The sequence below is a fragment of the Lynx canadensis genome, chromosome D3 (assembly GCF_007474595.2).
Source record: "Lynx canadensis isolate LIC74 chromosome D3, mLynCan4.pri.v2, whole genome shotgun sequence".
NCBI classification, from domain to species: Eukaryota; Metazoa; Chordata; class Mammalia; order Carnivora; family Felidae; genus Lynx; species Lynx canadensis.
Genome location: NC_044314.2, coordinates 17,506,673 through 17,527,516, shown reverse-complemented (window position 1 = coordinate 17,527,516; position 20,844 = coordinate 17,506,673). Strand labels below are relative to the sequence as shown.

Sequence of the window (20,844 nt, the reverse complement as noted above, 5' to 3'; positions counted from 1 at the left end):
TTCATCCCGCAGCTCCTGGGCCCGCTCGACGCGCGGCCCACCCGCAGCTCGTCCGTGCAGATCTCGCTGCAGCGCAAGGCGGCCGACGGCGCCCCCGACGCGGGCGCGCCCCCCGAGGGCCTGGACGGCGATGCGGGCTCGGCACCTCGAGCCGGCGGCCCGGAGCCCCCGGAGCCCGAGACCCCCGGGAGCTCGCCTCCGAGGGCCACCCGGGCCCCGGGCCCGCAGCTCAACGGCACGTGCGGCCGCCAAGCGCCGGGCCCCGCCGCCTGCGAAGGCCGCGAGGAGGCCGCCCGGGGCCCCGAGGGTGGCGGCGGCGGCGGGCTGCGGATCCAGCACCGCGCCTCCAGCGCCGATGTGCGCCAGGTGAGGCTGACGCCCTTCGGGGCCGACGGCCAGAGCAGCCCTTCGGCGCCGGAGCCCAGGCGCTGGTCCCTGCAGCACGTTCCGGATGCTTCTGGAAGCTCTGGGAAGCGCTGCTTCGTCTTCCAGTTGCAGCAGCCACAACCGGGCGCTCCGGGGCTGGGCGGTGACTTCAACTTCGGCTTCACCGGCACGAAGGGCGACCGGCTGGTGAGGTACCCCCGCATCCGGCTGGAGAGGAGCACCTCGTACCCCACGCAGCCCCGAGCGGAGCGCGGGAGCCCCACGGAAGAGCGAGGCCACCCGGGTCACCCGGAGACGCCGCCTCGGGGCCGCAGGGGGGCTCCCGAAATCCACGGGACGAACTCGGTGGAAAGGACGCCACAGGGGCAGGGCTGCACGTTTAAGATCAGGCAGGATCAAAACGCGGGGCAACAGCACTTCAGAATTCTCGTGACTCGGGGGCCGGAAGAAGCCCCCCAGAATCCCGAGGAGAATAACGCCAGCAGCCCCGGTTCCACGGTAGCTGGCGCCCCGGTAAGTTGGCGTGCGTGTCGGTGTGACCGCGGGTCTGCAGGGACTGAGTCAAGCCAGAAGGCTTCTTCGGCAGCCTAATTAAAACAGACTTCATCCTCTTCCTTTCTGGGAGTTTCCCTCCTTCGGGCCAATGTAACAATGTCTGGCCGAGCTCTGAGATCATGATTTGTAGCCCCGTATTTGGTAGAGGCCCATAAAACTAGCTAGCGTTTAAGAAGATACCGTTTCTTTAGATCCTAAAAGTCGAATAACGTTGACTTCAGAAGTTTTGAAGATCTGCACAATCCTTGCACCCCCACCCCCACCCCTTTCCACCTTCTGAATAAAAGAATTTTAAAAACTTATTACTTTAATCTGCGGGTGACTCAACGTGTTGACATTGGAAACGCATTTAAAAGCCAGTCACTTGTGCGCGTAGCCTGCGATAACAGTTTTATTTAAAAATAATCAGGTCTAACAAAGGTGAGAGAATATTGCAACACTTGAGTGGAGGCTCTTAACTAAGTGCATGTAAAGTCTGATCAGTTCTTAATGGCCTTTTTGCTGTGGAGGGTTGGCCCTGGTTATATAATTTATTGTCTTTGGGTTTTTGTCCCATTAAGGAGTACTGCAGAAGAGTAGTCATGCTAATGGGACAGTAAGAAGTGTGTTTTTGAAGCAGATGGGCTCATGGGCCAGGGCTGGGCAAAACTGCCTGGGGACTTGTTAATGGTTAGGTGGCGGTGGCCGTGCAGCTGAACACGGGCCACTTGAGTGTCTAAGCCAGATGCTGCATGTAGAATAGCGAGTGCCCTGTCTCCAGCTGTGGAAACAGACGCCCTAGAACAGACTTTGGCCTTTGTTTCTCTTGTATTCCTGCGGTCTCCCTTTCCGTGAAATGGAGTGCGGGAAGACAGCTGCTAACTTCACCAAGCAAATGATGACTCTGCAGCTTTCATGGTTGATAGTGGGATGAAAAGGGTTGCATCAGTTAGCTTTCCCTTCCCTAGTAATCACCAGCCACTGAGTGCTCTGTTTCAACAACACGCTCCTTGTCTGTTGAATTGGATTTTCCACCCCCCCCGGGTTTGTGGGATGGCTGGTTTGGAGGACATGATCATGAAACATGTAGGGAACATTTTGTTTGGGTTTTAGTTGTGCACTGTGACTTTTCAAAGCGGATGGCTGAGTATTACTGTGGGATTGTGTCTTCTTTTGTTGCTGTGTGTTCAGAAATGTTTTTGGCTGTTCAAGCAAACTGTATCACGTCACCATTTTGAGGACGTAATCAAATGCTAAATGCAAATACGATAGTTTTCCTGGTATCATGTAAATGTTTCTTCTTCTGTTCTCTTCCATACTTTTTTTTTTTTTTAATGTCTAACCCTTTTGTTAGGACATGTCTAAGTGCTTAGTCTTGAACTCAGCCAATACCATTTTTATATAATTGTACACATTTCGGTAGCATTTTGATATTACAATAATTCTAACCTTCATCCCAAGAAAGCGTGTCAAACAGTTGTAGGCGTCACTGGGCGACACAGTTCCATGCTGAACTTGGACCACCTACCAGCAGAGGTTGGATAAGCCAAATGCATTCCTAAAGTTAGCTTTTTTTTTTCCTTTTAAGTTTGTTTGTTTATTTTGAGACAGAGGTGGGGAGAGAGAGAGAGAATCCTAAACAGGCTTTATGCTGACCGGGCAGAGCCCGACGCAGGGCTTGAACCTGCGAACCGTGAGTTCATGACCTGAGCTGAAACCAAGAGTCGGACACTTAGCTACCCCGGCGCCCCTGCATTCCTAAAGTTTTGATAACTCTTCAGTTCTATTACCAAAAACTTAAACCATTTTGTAGTTAGATGTCAATGTTAGATGGGATTTGTATAAAGTCTCATTTGGCTTGAGATTTCTAATGTAATTAGAAAGTAAATACAATATACTAAAAATTATGGGTTGATACAAGGGCTAGCCCTCGAAAGGGCTATTAAAGTGGGAAACAGATTTCCTCAAATTTGGAAACTTAAGGTCTAGTATAAAGAGCTTTTCTTGAGAACAAGTTTGGTCACAGTTTTATAGGTGTGGTTTTCATATGTGAATTTTTAATCAGCAATAATCGCGCCTCGGATAAACCTCATTGGCTACGATACCGCCACTGCGCAAAGCTCATGTGTGAATTTTTATATATCTGTGTATTTTTGTTCACATACTTGAATTGGTAAATGGTTGGTCAGCAGCTGGCGCTTTCTAAGCAACAACTTTTTTCTTTATGAAGCAAAAACAAAACTCGTCACGTAACAGACCTGTCGGCCCCATTCAGCACTTTGTCCGCGGTTCATACGGGCAGGGGTGTTCCGCGTAGGCAGCAGCGACCCTGGCCTTATTTATCTTGAGGGAAAACATTCACTTGGACGTCTGCAGTCTGGCTGCCACCAGGCTTTTTTCATGGTTCACATATTTGCTGCTTTGGTGGAAAGGGTACTTTATTACTAGGTCACGTGAGAAATTGACTAAAATCCTTTGCACTCTGGTTTTTAAATGACGTGAGAAATCTTGCTTCGTTGGGCAGACCACTCAGGATTCCTCTTACAAATGTGCTCATCTTGTATAGTCTGTGCCTTCGACCTTAGTACAAGGTTATCCTGTCGAGTATTTTTCTGTGTCTCTGCTCCCACACATCTTACTGGGAGTAAACCTTACATGTAACATGACTTCAAAAAACGTTAACCAGCTAGATTCCTGGGGAAGAAAAATACACGGAAACCCCTTGCGCTGATGTTTTTCCATCTGGCCCATCACCCTTTCACTGAAGTTGACTTGCTTCTTGTAGTCATCCGTTACGATCTTTCAGAGGGCTTAGAACTGAGCTATCCTGTTTGTGGCATTATGAACCAGTCATTTAAAGGAGAACTTATTGGGGGCTCCTGGGTGGCTCCGTCGGTTAAGGGTCCAACTTCAGCTCAGGTCATGAGCTCATGGTTTGTGGGTTCGAGCCCCATGTCGGGCTCTGGGCTGACAGCTCGGAGTCTGGAGCCTGCTTCAGATTCTGTCTCTGGCTCTTTCTGCCCCTCCCCAGCTTGTGCTCTGTCTCTCTGTCTCTAAAATAAACATGAAAAATTTTTTTAAAAAAATAAAGGAGAGCTTCTTTTCTTAGTGTTTGAGTTGTTTGGTTTGCTTACAGACTGCTTAACTGTATTCAAGTTTTTCCGAGGAGGTAGGATCACTGTTTGCCAGTACGGGTACCCCTGTTCAACACCGTTTCAGGCAGAGTCACAACTAGGTTCTGCATTTTACCAGCTAAGTTCTCTGATCCCATTAAGTGTCCAAGGTCCATTGTGGATGTAACAACAATACGCTGGGCGCTTGGAAAGTTTCAGAGGCTGTCTCCAGTTGCTTGTGGACATGGTTTCTAACGGAAACAGAGGGAGGAGGGTCAGGGGGGCCAAAACAGGTATTCTCCCACCCACTACGTATACTATTAGGGAAGGGAGTGTTTCCCTTTTACTTCCACCCTAGGGTCTCTGCCTTAACATGCGCCCTCTCAGCGGACCTACACTTCACAGAAGCAGTGTAATAATAATAATCTGTTGCGATTAAACATTCACTTTACTATAAATGACAAAGGAATACCCCAACTATTTCTGTTTGGGGGGGGGAGTAATTTTAGTTTGAACCTCTTTTAGAGAAGATGATTTTATTGTACAGAAAAATCTCAATAGTATTAGCTAGCTGGTGTCACTTTCCTATGAATATATGTATAAACCACCCCTTTGTTTAAAAACATGTCAACAGCAGTGTAACGAATAAGAAAAAAGCTAGTATTCTTTTCATGCCCTTGGGTGTTATTGTTGTTGTTGTTTTAAGTTTATTTTTGAGAGAGAGAGAGAGCAGGGGAGGGGCAGAGAGAGAATCCCAAGCACGCTCTGCACTGTGATCACAGTGCAAAGCCCAACGGGGGGCTCAAACCCATGACCTGAGCTGAAACCAAGAGCGACACTTAACGGACTGAGCCACCCAGGCACGGCTCCCTTGGCGTCTGATTGGATCCTATAAACATTTTTTCCCTTGAATATAGTAACAGTTTCTTAATGTGATCATGTGATCACATGAGACTATTCCGATACCATGTAACAAAATTTCAACTATTTTTATGGGTGTTTTGTTTCCGCATCCCCCAGTGTTGACACAGATAGGAGTTTTTACACACAGACAAGTATGCTTGCAGTGGAATCTCATGTCTCTCTGTAGCACTTCACCTTGAAGAATGCCTTCATTTACTGTAACTGACATCCCATTGCAGAAGCATTGCCTCTCTCAGCCTTCCCTGCTATCGTGTGAAATAGTACTGTTTTCCTCTTTGATGTGACGGTATGTGATGCTGTCATTAGGTGTGGAAACTAGCATATCAGATCACTTTGTGCATAATGCGAATTTAAAAAAGTACCTTTGCACAATTTAAAAGTCCGTGTAGCCAAACAAGCAGTTAAATGCTTCTAATGATGTAACATTTTTGCTGAAAATTTTGGAGACGGTGCCTCCATTGGTGCCTTGCAGCACGAGCTTCACAGAGAGAGGGGCAGCTTTGGAGACCCACAGAGGCAGCTTGGGCAGTTGATTGACGTGTCTGGGGGGCAGTCAGAAGCCCTCTCTGAGCCTGCTCATAGGTGAAAAATGAGGGTAAAAGTGTTAAGCTCACAGGTTTGTGGTGAGGTTTAAAAGAGACAACAAATGTGCAAGTTCCTGATTGGTGTTAATGTAGGGGTTGTTTTCCTTCTTGACCAAGTATTTGTAATACACAGATTTTTCTCCGAGGAAGATAATTAAGTTAACTGTGAACAGTTTTTGATCAGCATTAGGCACAGCATGGATTTAAGGCATACCTGGAAGTGTTTAATAACTAGCTTTGAAATGTCCTTCCTGCTGTCATCTCATCTATCCCGAGTCTCTGGCCGTCGGATAATCAGCATCCCAGATCCCTAACACCACCTGTGACGACAGTCCTTGAAAAGAGTCGAATTCGTGAGCTATGCATTGTAGAAAAGGACTTGGAGTTATATTTGCTGTATTGAATTTTGAAACTCTGAAACATCTATTTTGGCTTTTCAGACACGCTATATTTTTATATCATTTTGCTGTGATTTTTCCATTGGTTGAGTTTACTTTTCCTTCTTAAAGGTTGAGGCTTTTGAGCAACACTGATGTTATCTGTACAAAATCTCTGCACTGTATGATTTGCAAATGAGGATAGTATCTGGGAATAGGCCTTATCAGATACTGCCTTTCAGAGGGTTTTCATAAATGCTGCAGCTGTCTCTCTTGGCTAAGCCTGGTGCCAGAGTTCCTAGGCATTGAAATTAATCTATAATTTTGTAACACATGTTAATAAGAAAATTGTTACCTCTACCTAAAAGTTCACAATACCAGAAGAAATTTATTGCACGTAAGAATTATCTTAAAACATAATGAAATGTTGGCTGTCTGTACAGTTGATGGTTTAAAACTGAGCCTAATCTCAACGATAATGTATTTATACAACTTGAGATGATGAAGCACATTTTTAACAAAAATAATTAAGTGCATATTATTTTTTTTTAATTTTTTTTAATGTTTATTTCTGAGGCAGAGAGAGACAGAGCATGAGTGGGGGGAGGGTCAGAGAGAGAGGGAGACACAGAATCCGAAGCAGGCTCCAGGCTCTGAGCTGTCAGCACAGAGCCCGACGCAGGGCTCGAACCCACGAACCTCGAGATCATGACCTGAGCCGAAGTCGGTCGCTCAACCGACTGAGCCACCCAGGCGCCCCTAAGTGCATATTATTATTGCTGAGCTAGATTACTGCCCTAAATACTTTGACTTTATTATTATTTTTTTAGCTGTTAATAACACTACCAATACATTTACAATAATGAGGAAAAAGCCGGAAATTGACAGATGGTGTCAAAACTATTGATCGAATGCATAAATACCAGAATATCCAAGTTTCCACTATAATTGCTAAAAGAAGCTTTGGAAACGGAGTTCCTGAATTGCCTGGGGATTATTGAGAGGTTTAATGTCCTGTTTTTGGTCATCCAGTTGCCTTGATTTCCACCAGGCATCATAATATAACCATGTCCTACCCAAGAGAGAAGAGAACCCCAAGACAGTCTACCTGCTATATACACCCAGCTCCAGTTTAAAGATTAAGAGGGCCTAAAGGGATAGGGTGTTGAAAATGATAGTTATAATCTGTATTTCAGGAGGTCTGTGATTTTTTTTCTGGGCAAATGGAGGTTCTTGAAAGATTTTTAGCTTTTCTCATTATGCATCGTGGATGAATAAATGTTCTCAATGAATGTTCCTTTCTGAACCTTGTTTATTATTCCACTCCAGCTTATTTGGGCGAACTGGAGTCCCGAGGGCTATAAAAAAACAAGGAAAACAGGTGGCCTCAAAGTAAGCGGTCGACGTCCTCGCCGGTTCCGTGCTGTCCTGAGTTGACACTTTGGTGGTCTCCAGGCATCACCACGTTGTAACAGGAAGTTGGGCTCTCGGTACGGAGGTTGGAAGAGATTGAATTTCAAGAAGCCTGCTTTTTATACCCTGATCGTTTTAGAACCATGAACTGTTCTGACACTTTGGAATCAAGTGCTTAATGGGAAGGGAGGGGTCCTGGAATGAAAGTATCAGAAATTGGGTTGGAGGGGGTCCTCTTTCCTTCAGATTGACTGCCGTTGCTACACTTAGTGTTCAGATCCTTTGGATCAATTCCTTGAAAAGCCTGCCTTAACTACCTATTCTTTTTTGTTTCATTTTAGAGAGAGAGAGAGCACTCAATAGGGAGGGGGGCAGAGGGGGAGAGAGAGAATCTTAAGTAGGCTCCACACGCGGCATGGAGTCTGATGGACGCAGAGCTCGATCCCACGACCCTAGATCGTGACCTGAGCCAAAACCAAGAGTTGGACGCTCAACCAGCAGAACCGTCCAGGTGCCCCGACTGCCTATTCTTTGAAACCATCCTGTGTTTATTTTAGTGTTAAGTGCTGTGCCATCTTCTGCTTACTGGATAAGCAGAAAGTGGCAGGGGACGGAGGGTGGATTTACTCCAGGGAGACGAGACCAGCATTTCCCCCAGCAAATCTGCCTTGCGGAGCCCCTGGAATTTATTTACACAGCCTGCTTTTGTGACTGACTTGTTATAGATCAGAATGAGTCACGAGGCTTTTATAGCCCTCATCTCGTAATTTTGAGGAATCTGCTTGCAACCTGTGGTCTTTCATCATGTTACCTACCTCTTTCTGGGGGGGCTAAGAAAGGGTAGGGAGGGTACTAGGCATAGCAAACATTTGATGATTCAACCAGTTGGATAGATTTACAGTTCTTATTCTCTCTGTAGGCCAATCCAGAACTGATAGACCTTTAAAGTATACTTAATGACCCACATGTCATATCTATTTCCTCGAGAGACTTTCATAATCATGTGTATTTCTTGACTTTTTTTTTTTCATGTTCTTTTAAAATACATGATTAGATACTTGACTCTTGAGGGAGGGGGGAAAAAGCTGCTTTTCTGGAATTGAATAGAAATTCAGATTTTTTTGAATTGAATAGAAAAGCTGAGCTGCAGCAGAAATGTCGAAATGTGTACCTGAAGCTCCAGCCAAAAAACCTAGCACTTCTTCAAAGCAGGGAGCTTCTGGCTAGGAGTTCTGTTGTTCAGCCAACAACTCCCTGCCCCTTCCCTAAGGACTTTGGCTGAGTTGACCCTGCACACTTACAGCACAGCTCTGGGGTTCTTTCTTATTCTCCTCATCAGTGACAATGCCTTAATTTTAGGTTCAGTTCAGTAGATATGCACTGGTTGTATTTTCCACTAGGGGAAAAAAGACACTAAATTGTAACAAAACTCTGAACTTTTGATGCAGTCTTAATATTTAAGTTGACTCAACCTCTTACAGTAGTAGAAACCATGCTTAAAAAAAAAATTGGAGTGGGGGGTGCCTGGGTGGCTCAGTCAATTAAGGGTTCAGCTTTGGCTCAGGTCATGATCTCACAGTTTGTAAGTTCAAGCCCTGCATCGGGCTCTACGCTGACAGCTTGGAGTCTGGAGCCTGCTTCGGATTCTGTGTCTCCCTCTCTCTCTGCTCAGGCGCTCCCTCCCCACCTTAAAAATAAATAAACATTATAAAAATTTTATTAAAAACGTAAAAAAAAATTCTGGCACGGTAATTCTACACATTAACATGCATTATTAGGGTGCCTGGGTATTATATAAAGGACAAAGCAGTAAAAATAGTTCTATGTAAACACAGTGTGCCTAAGGGCCTGCCTGCACCCTCCGTTGAAATCCTACGAGCAAGAGGTGCTCCTGCATTTTGTAATCCGGCACTGACTTCTAGCCAACGTGTGCAGGAGTCATTCTTGAGTTTTCTACTCATAAACTTAGAGGGCTGTGTGTTCCCTTAGGAATTATGTCGGCCAGTTCCTTTCGGCTTTAAGATGAGGAAGTTGAGCATTATTTTTGCAGTTGCAGAGAACATTCTTTGTATCTCACAAGCGTGAAGTGATTGTTTCCTAATACTGCACGTGCCCTTTCTGTACGTGCAGCTACTACTTGGTGTTAGAAACCTAAGAGGTTGGGAAGCCTCACTTCTTAGAGCTTTCCAGATGGCAGACAGGATAGCGGACATGGGGTGTAGCCCGCAGAAGTGTCGGGCCCTGCATCGGCGGCGGGTAGCAGGTTGCTTACACACGGGATGGGACACTGTGGGTCATGGGGGACGAGAACCATCGATGTCACGGAGGGGAAGATTGGCACCGGATCTGGAAGGATGACCAGGAGTTTTGTCAGTGGATCAGCGGGAGGGGCTTTGTTCAAGAGACTGAACGTAGAAGGGACTGCCCGTGATGGGCTTCCTGTGTTGGCCCAGGAATTTCCTTGATTGTGATCGGCAAGTTTCAGATTGTGTTTTGGTGTGAAACTTTGTGGAAGAACTTTGGGGTGCAGTCGTCAGCATGAATAATTCTTCTCTTTCCCGTCAAACGTTGAGCTGAATGAATTCCTTCCTTGCCTGTCCTCTGCCCTTCCACAGAGCTCTTGTATAAGCACCTGGGTCAGGTCGAGGACAGAAAGATACCAAGACAGTTCATGCCATTGAGTGGTGGTAACAGGAGTTAAAGTGGGGCCTGTCACTTTTAATGTATCGTAGGGCCATAACCTGAACGGGAATAAGTAAGCTTGATTTATAGGGCTTGCCTCTGTTAATTGTTTACATAGGCACTGGAGAATTTACCCTGAAGAAGGGCTAAAGAAATGAGTATTTTCAGCATCACTCTGCCCTTCTTTCTGTTTGAAATGACATTTGGACATAAGAACATGCTAATCCGTACTCTACGTTATGACACGGGAACCGTTGTATTAATTATGTGTAGTACTTATGCTTGATTTTGTATCCATTTTGACTTAACAAAAAACATATCCAGAAAATAACCCCCATTTCCAACCATGCGGATTAACCATATTCACTTATATGTGGATGCAGTCATTAAATAAAATGAATAATAATGATTGGATCTAAAACCTAAACCAAGCACTAAAATAAGCTCAAGATTTTAAATCTAGGTTTCAATAATTTCATGTAAATTGTTCCACACCATGGAATAAGAAGCAGTTAAAAAATCAGATCTGTGAAGGATGGTAACACTCCTAACCATGGAAGGAGAAAAGGGAATCACCAAGATGGGTAGACTCAGCTATATGAAAGTATTAAATTTCTGAACAGTGAGAAAAATTAACTCGGGAAAACCACAGATGTTTCTCTTAGCGATTAACATGATTTTCTCTCACGGCATCTCTTCTCAGTGTCTGTGATTGTACGTACGTAATTTTGCTATCAGGTTAATGTCTGCGTTGCAAAAGTTGTAGTAAATACTGGGAAAATAGCGAGAGTCCTCATTCTCCTGATTCTCCCACCTTTGCCCTGGGAAGTAGGCACAGGGCGGGTGGTAAAACCCAGAGGCATGAACGACAAAGACATAAGAGCTCACCCTCCAAGCTGCATCACTCTGTGCCTTTTGTGTTTAAAAAAAAAAAAAAAAAAAAAAAAAGTAAATACATTATATAAAACTGGGAGGCCTTGTGATTGCAAATAGTACACCAAAGTTGCTGGTGGTAGTATTTGTGGATAGGACTTTAGAATGAGTTTCATACATTTAAGCATTTATTTATTTTTTTAATTTTTTTTTTCAACGTTTATTTATTTTTGGGACAGAGGGAGACAGAGCATGAACGGGGGAGGGGCAGAGAGAGGGGGAGACACAGAATCGGAAGCAGGCTCCAGGCTCTGAGCCATCAGCCCAGAGCCTGACGTGGGGCTCGAACTCACGGACCGCGAGATCGTGACCTGGCTGAAGTCGGACGCTTAACCGACTGCGCCACCCAGGCGCCCCACATTTAAGCATTTAAAAATGATAAGGAGGGGCACCTGGGTGGCTTAGTTGGTTAAGCATCCAACTTCAGCTCAGGTCATGAGCTTGCAGTTCATGGGTTCAAGCCCCACATCGGGCTCAGTGCTGACAGCTCGGAGCCTGGAGCCTGTTTCTGATTCTATGTGTCCCTCCCTCTCTCTGCCCCTCCCCTGCTTGTGCCCTGTCTCTCTGTCTCTCTCACAAAGAAGCAGACATTAAAAAAAATTTTTTAACGATAAGGCAACTGATAGGTACTGGAATTCTTGTGTTTTGAAATATTGGAGTTAATCCAGAAGGAGTTACAAATCTAAACAGAAGCCTTGCTAAATAGATGCTTTTATTTTCTACTTTTTAAGGAGGTTGCTCTCTGTACCCATTACAAAGAACGGATGGATGGAAAGAAGGCCTGTTAAGATTACTGGCTCCTGTTAAAATGATTTGGTGATCGCGCAGCTGTATTTAGGTCTCAGCCATTAGACCTTCTGGATTATGAATGCTCCTTTGATCCTTCCTTGAGTACATTTGTCACCCAGAATTTTTAAACTTGAAATTTTCTTTTGAGTAAATACATCTACGACATAGCTAAACCAAGTTGTACATATCATCATTCTTTGCTTATGAAAACTGACATCACAAGAATATGCTTCCTGAATTTAACATAATTGAGCACTCTGAAAATGTTCCCATTCTAGTTGGATTAATCCCCTAACTTTTGATTGCCACTCAGCTTGGAGCTTATTACTTGGCAGTTTACACAGAAAATTTTCTGTATTTCATGTTTGAAAATCAAGTAGCCTAAACTCCCATGGCACTTTAAATGAAGACTGTTGCCTTTAAGAGGTAATGCCAGAGTCAGTTATTAGAATTGGAGACAGTTCCTGAGAGACTGAGACTTGCATCTCTAGGGAGCTCAGTGAACAAGTAATGTACCGTGTCGTGGCAGGGAGATGCTTTACTTTACACATAACATTTTATTTATTTATTTATTTTTAAGATTATTTATTTTTGAGACAGAGAGAGACAGAGCATGAATAGGGGAGGGTCAGAGAGAGAGGGAGACACAGAATCCGAGCTGTCAGCACAGAGCCCGAAGCGGGGCTCGAACTCACAGACTGAAACATAACATTTTAAAATTGTGAAGGAGGCCGAGACTTTGGGGGATGCCTCTGTCCCCAAGGAGCGGATCCTTTTGATGAGAAGAGGGGAATCCCACAAATGAAAGACAGTGGTGGGGGTCCCATGAAGTGGCCTGTTTGCCTCTCTGAGAGCTCCTGGTCTAACCCAGGAACACTGAGAAAGATAAGAAAACAACAACAATATTACTGGTCTCATCTGGGGAACCCTGGAAGGGGACCATATTTAGGGATTAAAGATACATATTGATCTGGGGACCATGACACGGCAGAAATCATGAAAAGGCCATTCTGTGACTCTTCAGAGCCCGAGGTAGTTGTGACTGATGGACAAGACAGCTTGTGGAAAGGGATCTGGAAGAAAGCAAAAACATTCACCTTGGAGATCAAAGTTTCCTGGGCCCGGAAGGAAAAATCCAGAAGAAAAAAAAGGTTTAGGATCTTCTCTGCGTGCGCTCTCTCGCTCTCTCTTTTTAGTCAAGTACTAATTAGGACTTTTTTGGGGAAAGAGTTTCCGTGGTTCGTTTTTCTCATGCACATGCTAGAAAAATCTGATGTCATACCCATTCCCACAGTCAGTATTACCTTTGCATTAAAGAACAGACCTGACCTAAGGGTCCAGGCAATGAAGTTCGTGCAGTTCTGCGCTTACTATCTATGTCCTGGTAAGAGAGCAGAGCAACACTCAATGTTCTAGACTTTGATGATCTCCACTTCAGCGCCTTTGTTTTGCCAGGAGTCTTTTAGGGCTGATGTTGGGGTGAAGGAGATGCTCCTGTGTTTCTGACTTACGGAATCCGAACATTTGTACATTCACAAGAAGCCTGCGTCTCCTAGATGGAACTTCTTTTTGCTGTTAGAACAAGTGGGTGGAATCTCCAGTTGGGCTGTCTGGAGACTGATAAAAATCCTCTGTGAGGTTGCCGATAGAGGAGACAAGTGTTTACGCCGTGAATTCATCCCGTCCTTCCTGCCAGACGTCATTCTAAGTTCTAGGTATATACAGCAGCAAACACACCCAAGCACCCCTTGCCCTCATGCCGTTTACATTCGGGAAGTGTGGAGACAGACGAGCAAAATAAGGAGGAATAGGGTATATTAGATGAGGATCAGTGCCATGGGGAAGAGCAGGGAAGGGGGTGCAGAGCGCTGTGTTTACATTTTCCACAGAGAAGCCAAGGAAGGCTTTCCTGAGGTGATGCTCAGCAAGCCGGGCAGGTAGCTGGGAGCAGACCATTCCAGACGGTGGGGAGGGGGAGGGGGAGGGAGAGCCAGTATGGTGGTCCTGAGGTCCACATGTGCCAGCATGGGGGCCAGCGTAGCCAGAATGGGCACACAGGGAGAAGACGCAAGGATTTGGAAGACAGAGTGGTCAGGGGGATGAACAGATCGTGGAGGGCCACTGTGAGGTCGTGGGGGTGGAAGGCCACAAGGAGGGGCTTGACCAGTGCAGTGAGGTGACCCCATTTATATCTTCGCAGACCATGCCGGGCACGGGCTCTCGTCCTGAGGCTGCAAGGCAGGAGCAGGGAGGCCATCGTGGTACGGGTCACTTCAGAGGTGGCAGAGCCCGGGCTCTGGCCTGTGCTGCTGTCCCCTCCGAACCTTTGTTCTTCCAGATACTAAGGGCAGTCATCAATTTTCTCAGCAGTTCGTCCAACCTTAGTGCTTAGACTGTCAAACCTTCATACTTAGACTGTCATTTTCATGTGGCCGTGCCTAGAAAATGGGAAGCTTTTATTCTCCTCAAGCGAGTGTTATTTCAAGACGCTTTCTGCTGCCTGTGTCATGCCAGGGCGTGGGCGGATTTATTTTTGCAGTTCTGCACCAGGGAGTCTGCTTCTGATTTGCAGATTGCGTTTATTATAAGGCATATTGTCCATTGATGAATAATGTGTGGGCTACAGAGCAGATCCACAGCCTTTAAAATAGCTCATTTATCCCGCGAGGCTCACCCCCAGAGAGGCAGCCCCTGCAGAAGGTGTTGTCCAGGAGCAGGGGTTTGTCCGTCTGTTTTCCCATTTCTGAAGTCATTGTTTTTGCTCTCTGGTTCAACCGTGTGTTTCCTTGATGGTTTGAGGACTTAGACCGACACGATCCACGCCCGCGGAGAAGATGTGAGATGGGGAGAGAACTTACAGGTTGCTGCTAAGGAAATAGAGGCCCGTTTGGCTCAGCTCCCGAAAGAGAATGTTTCTTATGCTGTGGGTTGAAACAGAGGGAAACACCAGACACCATGCTTTGTTCTGAAGTCCGCAGCCAATTTATCCTCGTTGCTCTCAATTGACCCACTAAGGCCTGGGCCGGGGGTTCTGGATTTGGAGGGGCCGATGGAGTCCTCGGAGAGCAGGAAGTGCCATTAGAGAGAGCACGCTTGGGGATGTTCTCTCAGTCTCATGGCCGTGAAAGGGTCATGTGCAGGGTAGGGCATGAAGTGGTTCCAGGCCGCCTCCCTTACCCAGTGGAGCCCTGCAATTCCAGTAATCTTTGCTCCCAGAAACCTCGCTGCAGATTACTTTTCCTTTTGAGCAGGGTTCTTGTTTGGCCTAATATGTTGCAATCCGCTCTCGGTGGCCAGGTGGCATCTCTTGGAATGCGGGTGTGTGTTGCCAAGCAAAACAGATGCAGGAAGGTTTACCCGAAGTGGGGGGGGGGGGGAGGCGAAGAGGAGAGGAAGTGGGAGGCAGGTCGTGCAGGCAGGCGTGGGATTAAACCATATTTATCTATAGAAGGGAGGGCATTGCCTTACGAGTCTCCAAAAACCCTCCTAGGTTTTCTCAGACAAGAATGTCCAAGCCTGTCGAATGGCTGTTTTTCATCTCCCACCCTGCGTTCAGAATTGTATTTAAAAGCAGAAAGAATTATTTACCTCCTGCCCAGGGCTAGCCACTGTTCATCAGGTTTAGTTTAGTTTAATTTACTGCTATTTCTGCGTATTCACAGGTTGACCCTTGGTGGAATGGAATCTGCCAAGGATAATACAGACTGAATACAAAGAATTTCACTGATGCTCATTATTCAGCTCATTAAAGGATCCTCTGGCCCGTCGTGGATCGATTGGAGGGGGAGAGGGTTGTGGAGGACGCTTACCCTGATGATTCTGACGTGCACTCAGGGCGGGAACAGCTAGTGTAAGAGGTTAATGCCAGTAACGAACTAAAAATCTTGATGTTCCTAGCAAGCCTTGGTGTCAGTGCTGATCTGGTGCATTGATCACATGTTCCTCCACCAGCAGCCCACAAAATAAGTTTCCCTTCAAATGAGGCTGTGCAGTACCACCTGTGCATTAAGAACAACAGAATGTTCCAGTTGCATATTTGCCATGGATATGGAAAAAAAGTTTATCTCCCAAAATAGCGTAGAATGCAAGGGATAGTTTTTCTCCTTGTTTCCATCTGCAAGAAGTAAGTGAAAGTGGCACTCTAGTTCCAGACTGGCAAGACCGGTCTATCCTGTTAACCTCTTACATGCAAATACCACTTTTCTCCAGGCAGCTGAAGTATCTTCCTTCTGTAAATACTGACTGCGTGCATTTTTGTGCCTTTTGAAAACTCCCCTTGAAAGTGTTGACCAGTTGCCTGGTATTCGTGAATTTCAGAGACGTGGTAATAGACGGTCTCTACAGTGTTTGAAGCAGAGTATTAAAAAGGCAGTGGACTGAAAGGTTTCATGAGCCAGTGCCTCATATTTTAAACAGGAAAGTGTGGCGTCTTGTCCAAGGGCACACAGGAAGGCGGTAGCATAGCTTGGGTATCAGGTGGCCCAAAGCCCAAACCACGGATCTTCCTGCTCCCCCCACCCCCACCCCCACCCCCACTCCCTGGCACAGGAGAGTATTAACTATAGCTAAATCTTGGCCGTTTGGAGTCTTTTGCAAATGGGCTGCTCAGAGTTCACACCGTTCTAGTGCTCTCTTTCAAGCCTTCTTAAGGAGAACACTCTGCGCGTATCTCGGGAATTTGGGGGGCTCACTGTTACCCTCAGAGCCATGGAGTATTATCTAATCTAGTCTTCCTTGTGTAAATACATATTTTTTAATGTTTATTTATTTTGTTTAATTTTGAGAGAGAAAGCTCCGGCGGGGGGAGGGGCAGAGAGAGAGAGGGACAGAAGATTGGAAGCAAGCTGACAGCAGAGAGCCCGACCCAGGGCTCGAACTCACCAACTGCGAGATCGTGACCTGAGCCGAAGTCAGGCGCTCAGCCAACTGAGCCACGCAGGCACCCCAGATATTTTTTTAATTATGACATCAGGGTGTAATAAGTTCTCAAGACTTGGTGATTAAAGTTCTCAAGACGCCCATGATCTACGAGATAAATTTGCTGTTTATGCTCATTTCTCCTCTCTTGCTGATCAGTTACCCCTTCTTAGGGCTGTCACTGCAGTAGCCCTCCTCCCTCTTCTAATTGGCTGCGTCCAATCCGCTAAGGACTAGAAGGTATTTGGGTATTCTTGTGAAGGTTGTTTATAAAAGAAGAATAGCTGAGGTTAGGGATTCGAGGTGTTCTTTTTGAATTGAGTGTCTCGATTTGTCTGGTGTCTTTCTCCCCCACATCTCTTTGCCTGTTAACACTCCTCTTTGTCCCCTTGGAGCATGTCTGGAATCAGATAGGTTATTATAAGATTTAAGTTTAAACATTCAATAGGATAATCTGTGCCAGCTGTGTAGCATGGTTCCTGGCACAGATCGGTGCCTAATAAATCTTAGCTGTCTTTATTGTTCCCTCTGAAGGAGGAGATGTAAATTCTCCACAGATGGTAAGGGATTGGATAAGCAGAGAACCTATCCGCTAAGTTTATATTGGCAAGCACGTTTTTAGTTTATCTGAGTTTTTTAAATGCTCTCTGGGTTTTGTTCTCCTTTAGGGTTAGTAAATTTTCTACGGTACTGAATATAAGAACTGTGAAAAAAAATCAATAAAAACCATCCTTAAGGAAGATTTTATGATTCATTAGACTAACAGGTGCCAGCCACTTTTATTTTTAAGACTTAAGTTAAAAGGACTTTAAAGGCTTGGGTGGTTTATTCTCTTTTTTAAAGGCCAAACCAAGATCACTTGTTCGTAATGGCTGCCTTTCCCCTGAATGTATTTCTGAAAAAGTTCTGATTTTCACTAAATTTTCACTAAATCTGACACAGAATTGTCATGATTTAAGAGTTACCCTTTAGGGCAGCCTGGGTGGTTTAGTTGGTTAAGTGTCCAACTTTTGATTTCATCTCAGGTCAACATCTCATGGTGCATGAGTTTGAGCCCTACGTGATGAGTGTGGGATTCTCCCTCTCCCTTTCTCTCTGCCCCTCCCCTGCTCGTGCACCCGCTCACTCTCAAAAAATAAATTTTAAAATAAAAAAAGGGTTACCCTTTAGATCTCTATAAATTTTTAAAGCCAAATCATAAATTAAGATGTGCAGGTGATTGTGGATCAAGAACTTCTTCAGCAATCATGTAATCGCACACACTGGTCTGTGTATTTTGCTTTTGAGGAAGATAAAAATGTAGTTCAGTAGTTTCCCTTATTGATTATCTTTGATCGATAAGAATTACATTAAAATCTTTTTTTGCACATTTCCCCCTCTCTGCACTGAATGCGCTGCTCTCTAATCTCTGAATTTCAGGAGTCTATTAATAAAGTGTGTGTAAAGAATTAGTTGCTAATTTTGGATGTGCTTGAAATGAGATTGTCAGCAAATTGCAACTTCAAATGTAGGACTGCAGTTCAAGAATTGGACACCCTCCCCAGTGTGGAAGATAAATCCCAAACTTAGGAAAAATATTAAAGCTTCATTACTCTTGATTTTTCTCCTTCTGATGGACCTTCCTCATATACCTTGAAGATGCTTAAAGTGGTCTGTGAGATTAAAGGTAGCTTTTCGGTCCAGACTTACTTTAGCTTAAGGTATTACAATATTAAATCTGTAAGTTAATTCTTTACTGATTCAATAGGAAGTCTAATATCCAGTCCCCCACCTGAGTCAGTAGGTAATAGCTGTGAAACAGGCTACAGGTCACTGATAATGCGGGCAGAAAATTAATATTATTTAATTCTGCCTCCCCAGTTTAGCGTCTGGGAGGGCGTGTGGTTTGTGTTTTATAAACATTGAAAGGCAGGATAAGTGACCCTTCGGCACTCCTTTTACATTCCAGGGACTATTCTGGAGATGGAAGTATTGAGTAAGGACGACGTGGCCACGGCTCGTAGACTTACGTTGTAGCTATTGTAGTTATTATAAATAGCAAGAAGATACTGATAAGTAAAATAATTACGTATTTTCATAAGCATGCCAAAGGAAGTAAACAGGAAGCTGAGACAGAATAATAGGGAGGCCTGCTTGAAGGAAGGTGCCCGGGACAAACCCCTCTTGAGCTGACGGAGGCTGATACCGCCTGAGCAGGAGGCGGGGGGGCCACGTGGGTGGAGTGCAGTTGGGCATAAGGCACAGAGGTCCTGCTGTAGGGGAAGGGCTGGGTGTGTCAGGCACAGAAGGGATCCCGGTGCTGCTGGAGTGTGCAGGGAGTGAAGGGGATAGTGGTCCAAGATGACTTGAAAGAACAGTCTAGATCCCTAGACCATTCACCTCACAGAATGTGTCCACTTGTCTGATTGTTAATAATATGGAGGCACCTTGGTAGATAAAAATAACTTGAATTAACTCTGCTGCTCTGGAACCTAGGGAAATAAAGGAGCTGCTGGGAAAAGTAGAAATCAGGGCACCCGGGTGGCCCAGTCGGTTAAGCGTTTGACCTCAGCTCAGGTCATGATCTCACGGTTCTTGGGTTTGAGCCCCACGTCAGGCTTGGGACTGACAGTGTGGAGCCTGCTTGGGATTTTCTCTCTGTCTCTGTCCTTCCCCCGCTCATGCTCGCTCTCTCGCTCTCTCTCTCTCTCCCTCTCTCAAAATAAATAAAAATAAAACTTAGAAAATTAAAAAAAAATTATTCGAATTTCTAGAAGAAAAAAGTCCTGATCTGATGTCACCTTTGAGATTCACAGAGGGTCTCTTCCTCTTGTCGCTCCTTTACAGATGATGAGAAGCCACTTTCTCGTGTTTCTTTCGAAATTTTATGCCATATATTTTGTCTCTACTGAGATACCATCGTAGGGACAGTATAGTCAGGAGTGTGTGTGAGACCACCCACATCTTTAGACTCCACCTTCGCTTTTGAGGCAGTTGGGAGAGAAGTTTGAGCTGTTTTTGTTGGGTTGTTGTTCCTTTTCCGGGCACAACTAATTGTGTCCAGTGTGCAGACGCTGTGTGGTTGACAGTTGGGTGACGCGTTGATACGGCTTTGCCACCACGTACCCTCTGCTCTTGGATACCTTGCAAGGTGCTTTACTCCGGACCAGAATGGTGGGCTGTGTGACCGTCAGTGCAGCGTTTAGGTCCTGCCCTGAGACCATGGTCTTACAAACAGCCAGGGTTGGCTTGTGCCATCCATGGACCCTGCTCAGGGGACACACGGAAGACGGTGCGGCAGAGAAGATCCCACACATGCCTCTCTGTCCCCCGCGAATGCAGTGACAGTGAGGCTGGGCTGCTTCCGCACTGAAGCCTTTCAAGGACCGACGGCTGCTGCTTCCTGTCTTTGGGAAATGTGTGCTTTGAGGATCCCGCTGCCATGAGAAGCAGCTCCCGTTAGCCTCATGCAAGTTCCAGCGCTTCTGCGCCCCCCCCCCCCCCCCCCGCACCAAAATGCCACACGGACAGGGCGAACGGCGTTGGCTGTTCCCGCCTGGGTCGCATCTGACCACAGCCCCGGAGAGACCGCGGGCTGCCCGGTCAAGTCTACAGACGAGTGAGAAATAACACATGGCGGTTGTGGTTTTAAGCCCCTGAGTTGCCGGGTGGGTTGTTAGCAGCCGATAACCAAAACGGACAGTGCCTTTAATCGCTAGCCCCCGGGGAATTTAAACTTGGCCCTGGCAGCAGGGCCGCCTCCCGTAGGTGAGCCCGGGAGCGTGAGGTGGCCGTGTGGGGTGGCCGAGTCCCCGGGCAGCTGTTTTCCCGGAAGCCGGAGGGGGTGGCCGCGCACAGGAGGAGCAGGCCACATAGCTCAGGGATACACTTGGTGCGGACAGCTGAAACACAACTGCAGGGGCCCGGAGGAGGAGGGGGAGTGGGGGGTTTGCTCTCAGGAGTGCAATTAGCTTGAAGGGGAGAGCTAGCTCAAGGAAATGCGTCATACTTTCAGAAGTTGCAGCAGGAGGAGTGTTATTAGCCTGGGCCTGCACGGAGACGCAGGCTAAAATCTGTTAAAATCTGGTTTCATAGGTGAGTAGTGAGGGACTTCTTCCAAATAATAAAGAATGGCTTACTGTGGCATCTTCGTTTTCTTCCGTCTCCAATGCCAGGGGATTTCAGCGTTCGGGAAACGTTCATTTACCATGT

The 20,844-nt window shown here is 46.0% G+C and overlaps 1 protein-coding gene and 1 pseudogene across 1 annotated transcript in view; one reads left to right on the top strand and one right to left on the bottom strand.

Moving 5' to 3' along the window:
- Positions 1 to 20,844, top strand: part of NEDD4L (NEDD4 like E3 ubiquitin protein ligase) — a 344,746-nt gene that overhangs the window by 198,463 nt on the left and 125,439 nt on the right.
- LOC115498896 lies at positions 2,925 to 3,043 on the bottom strand (annotated as a pseudogene).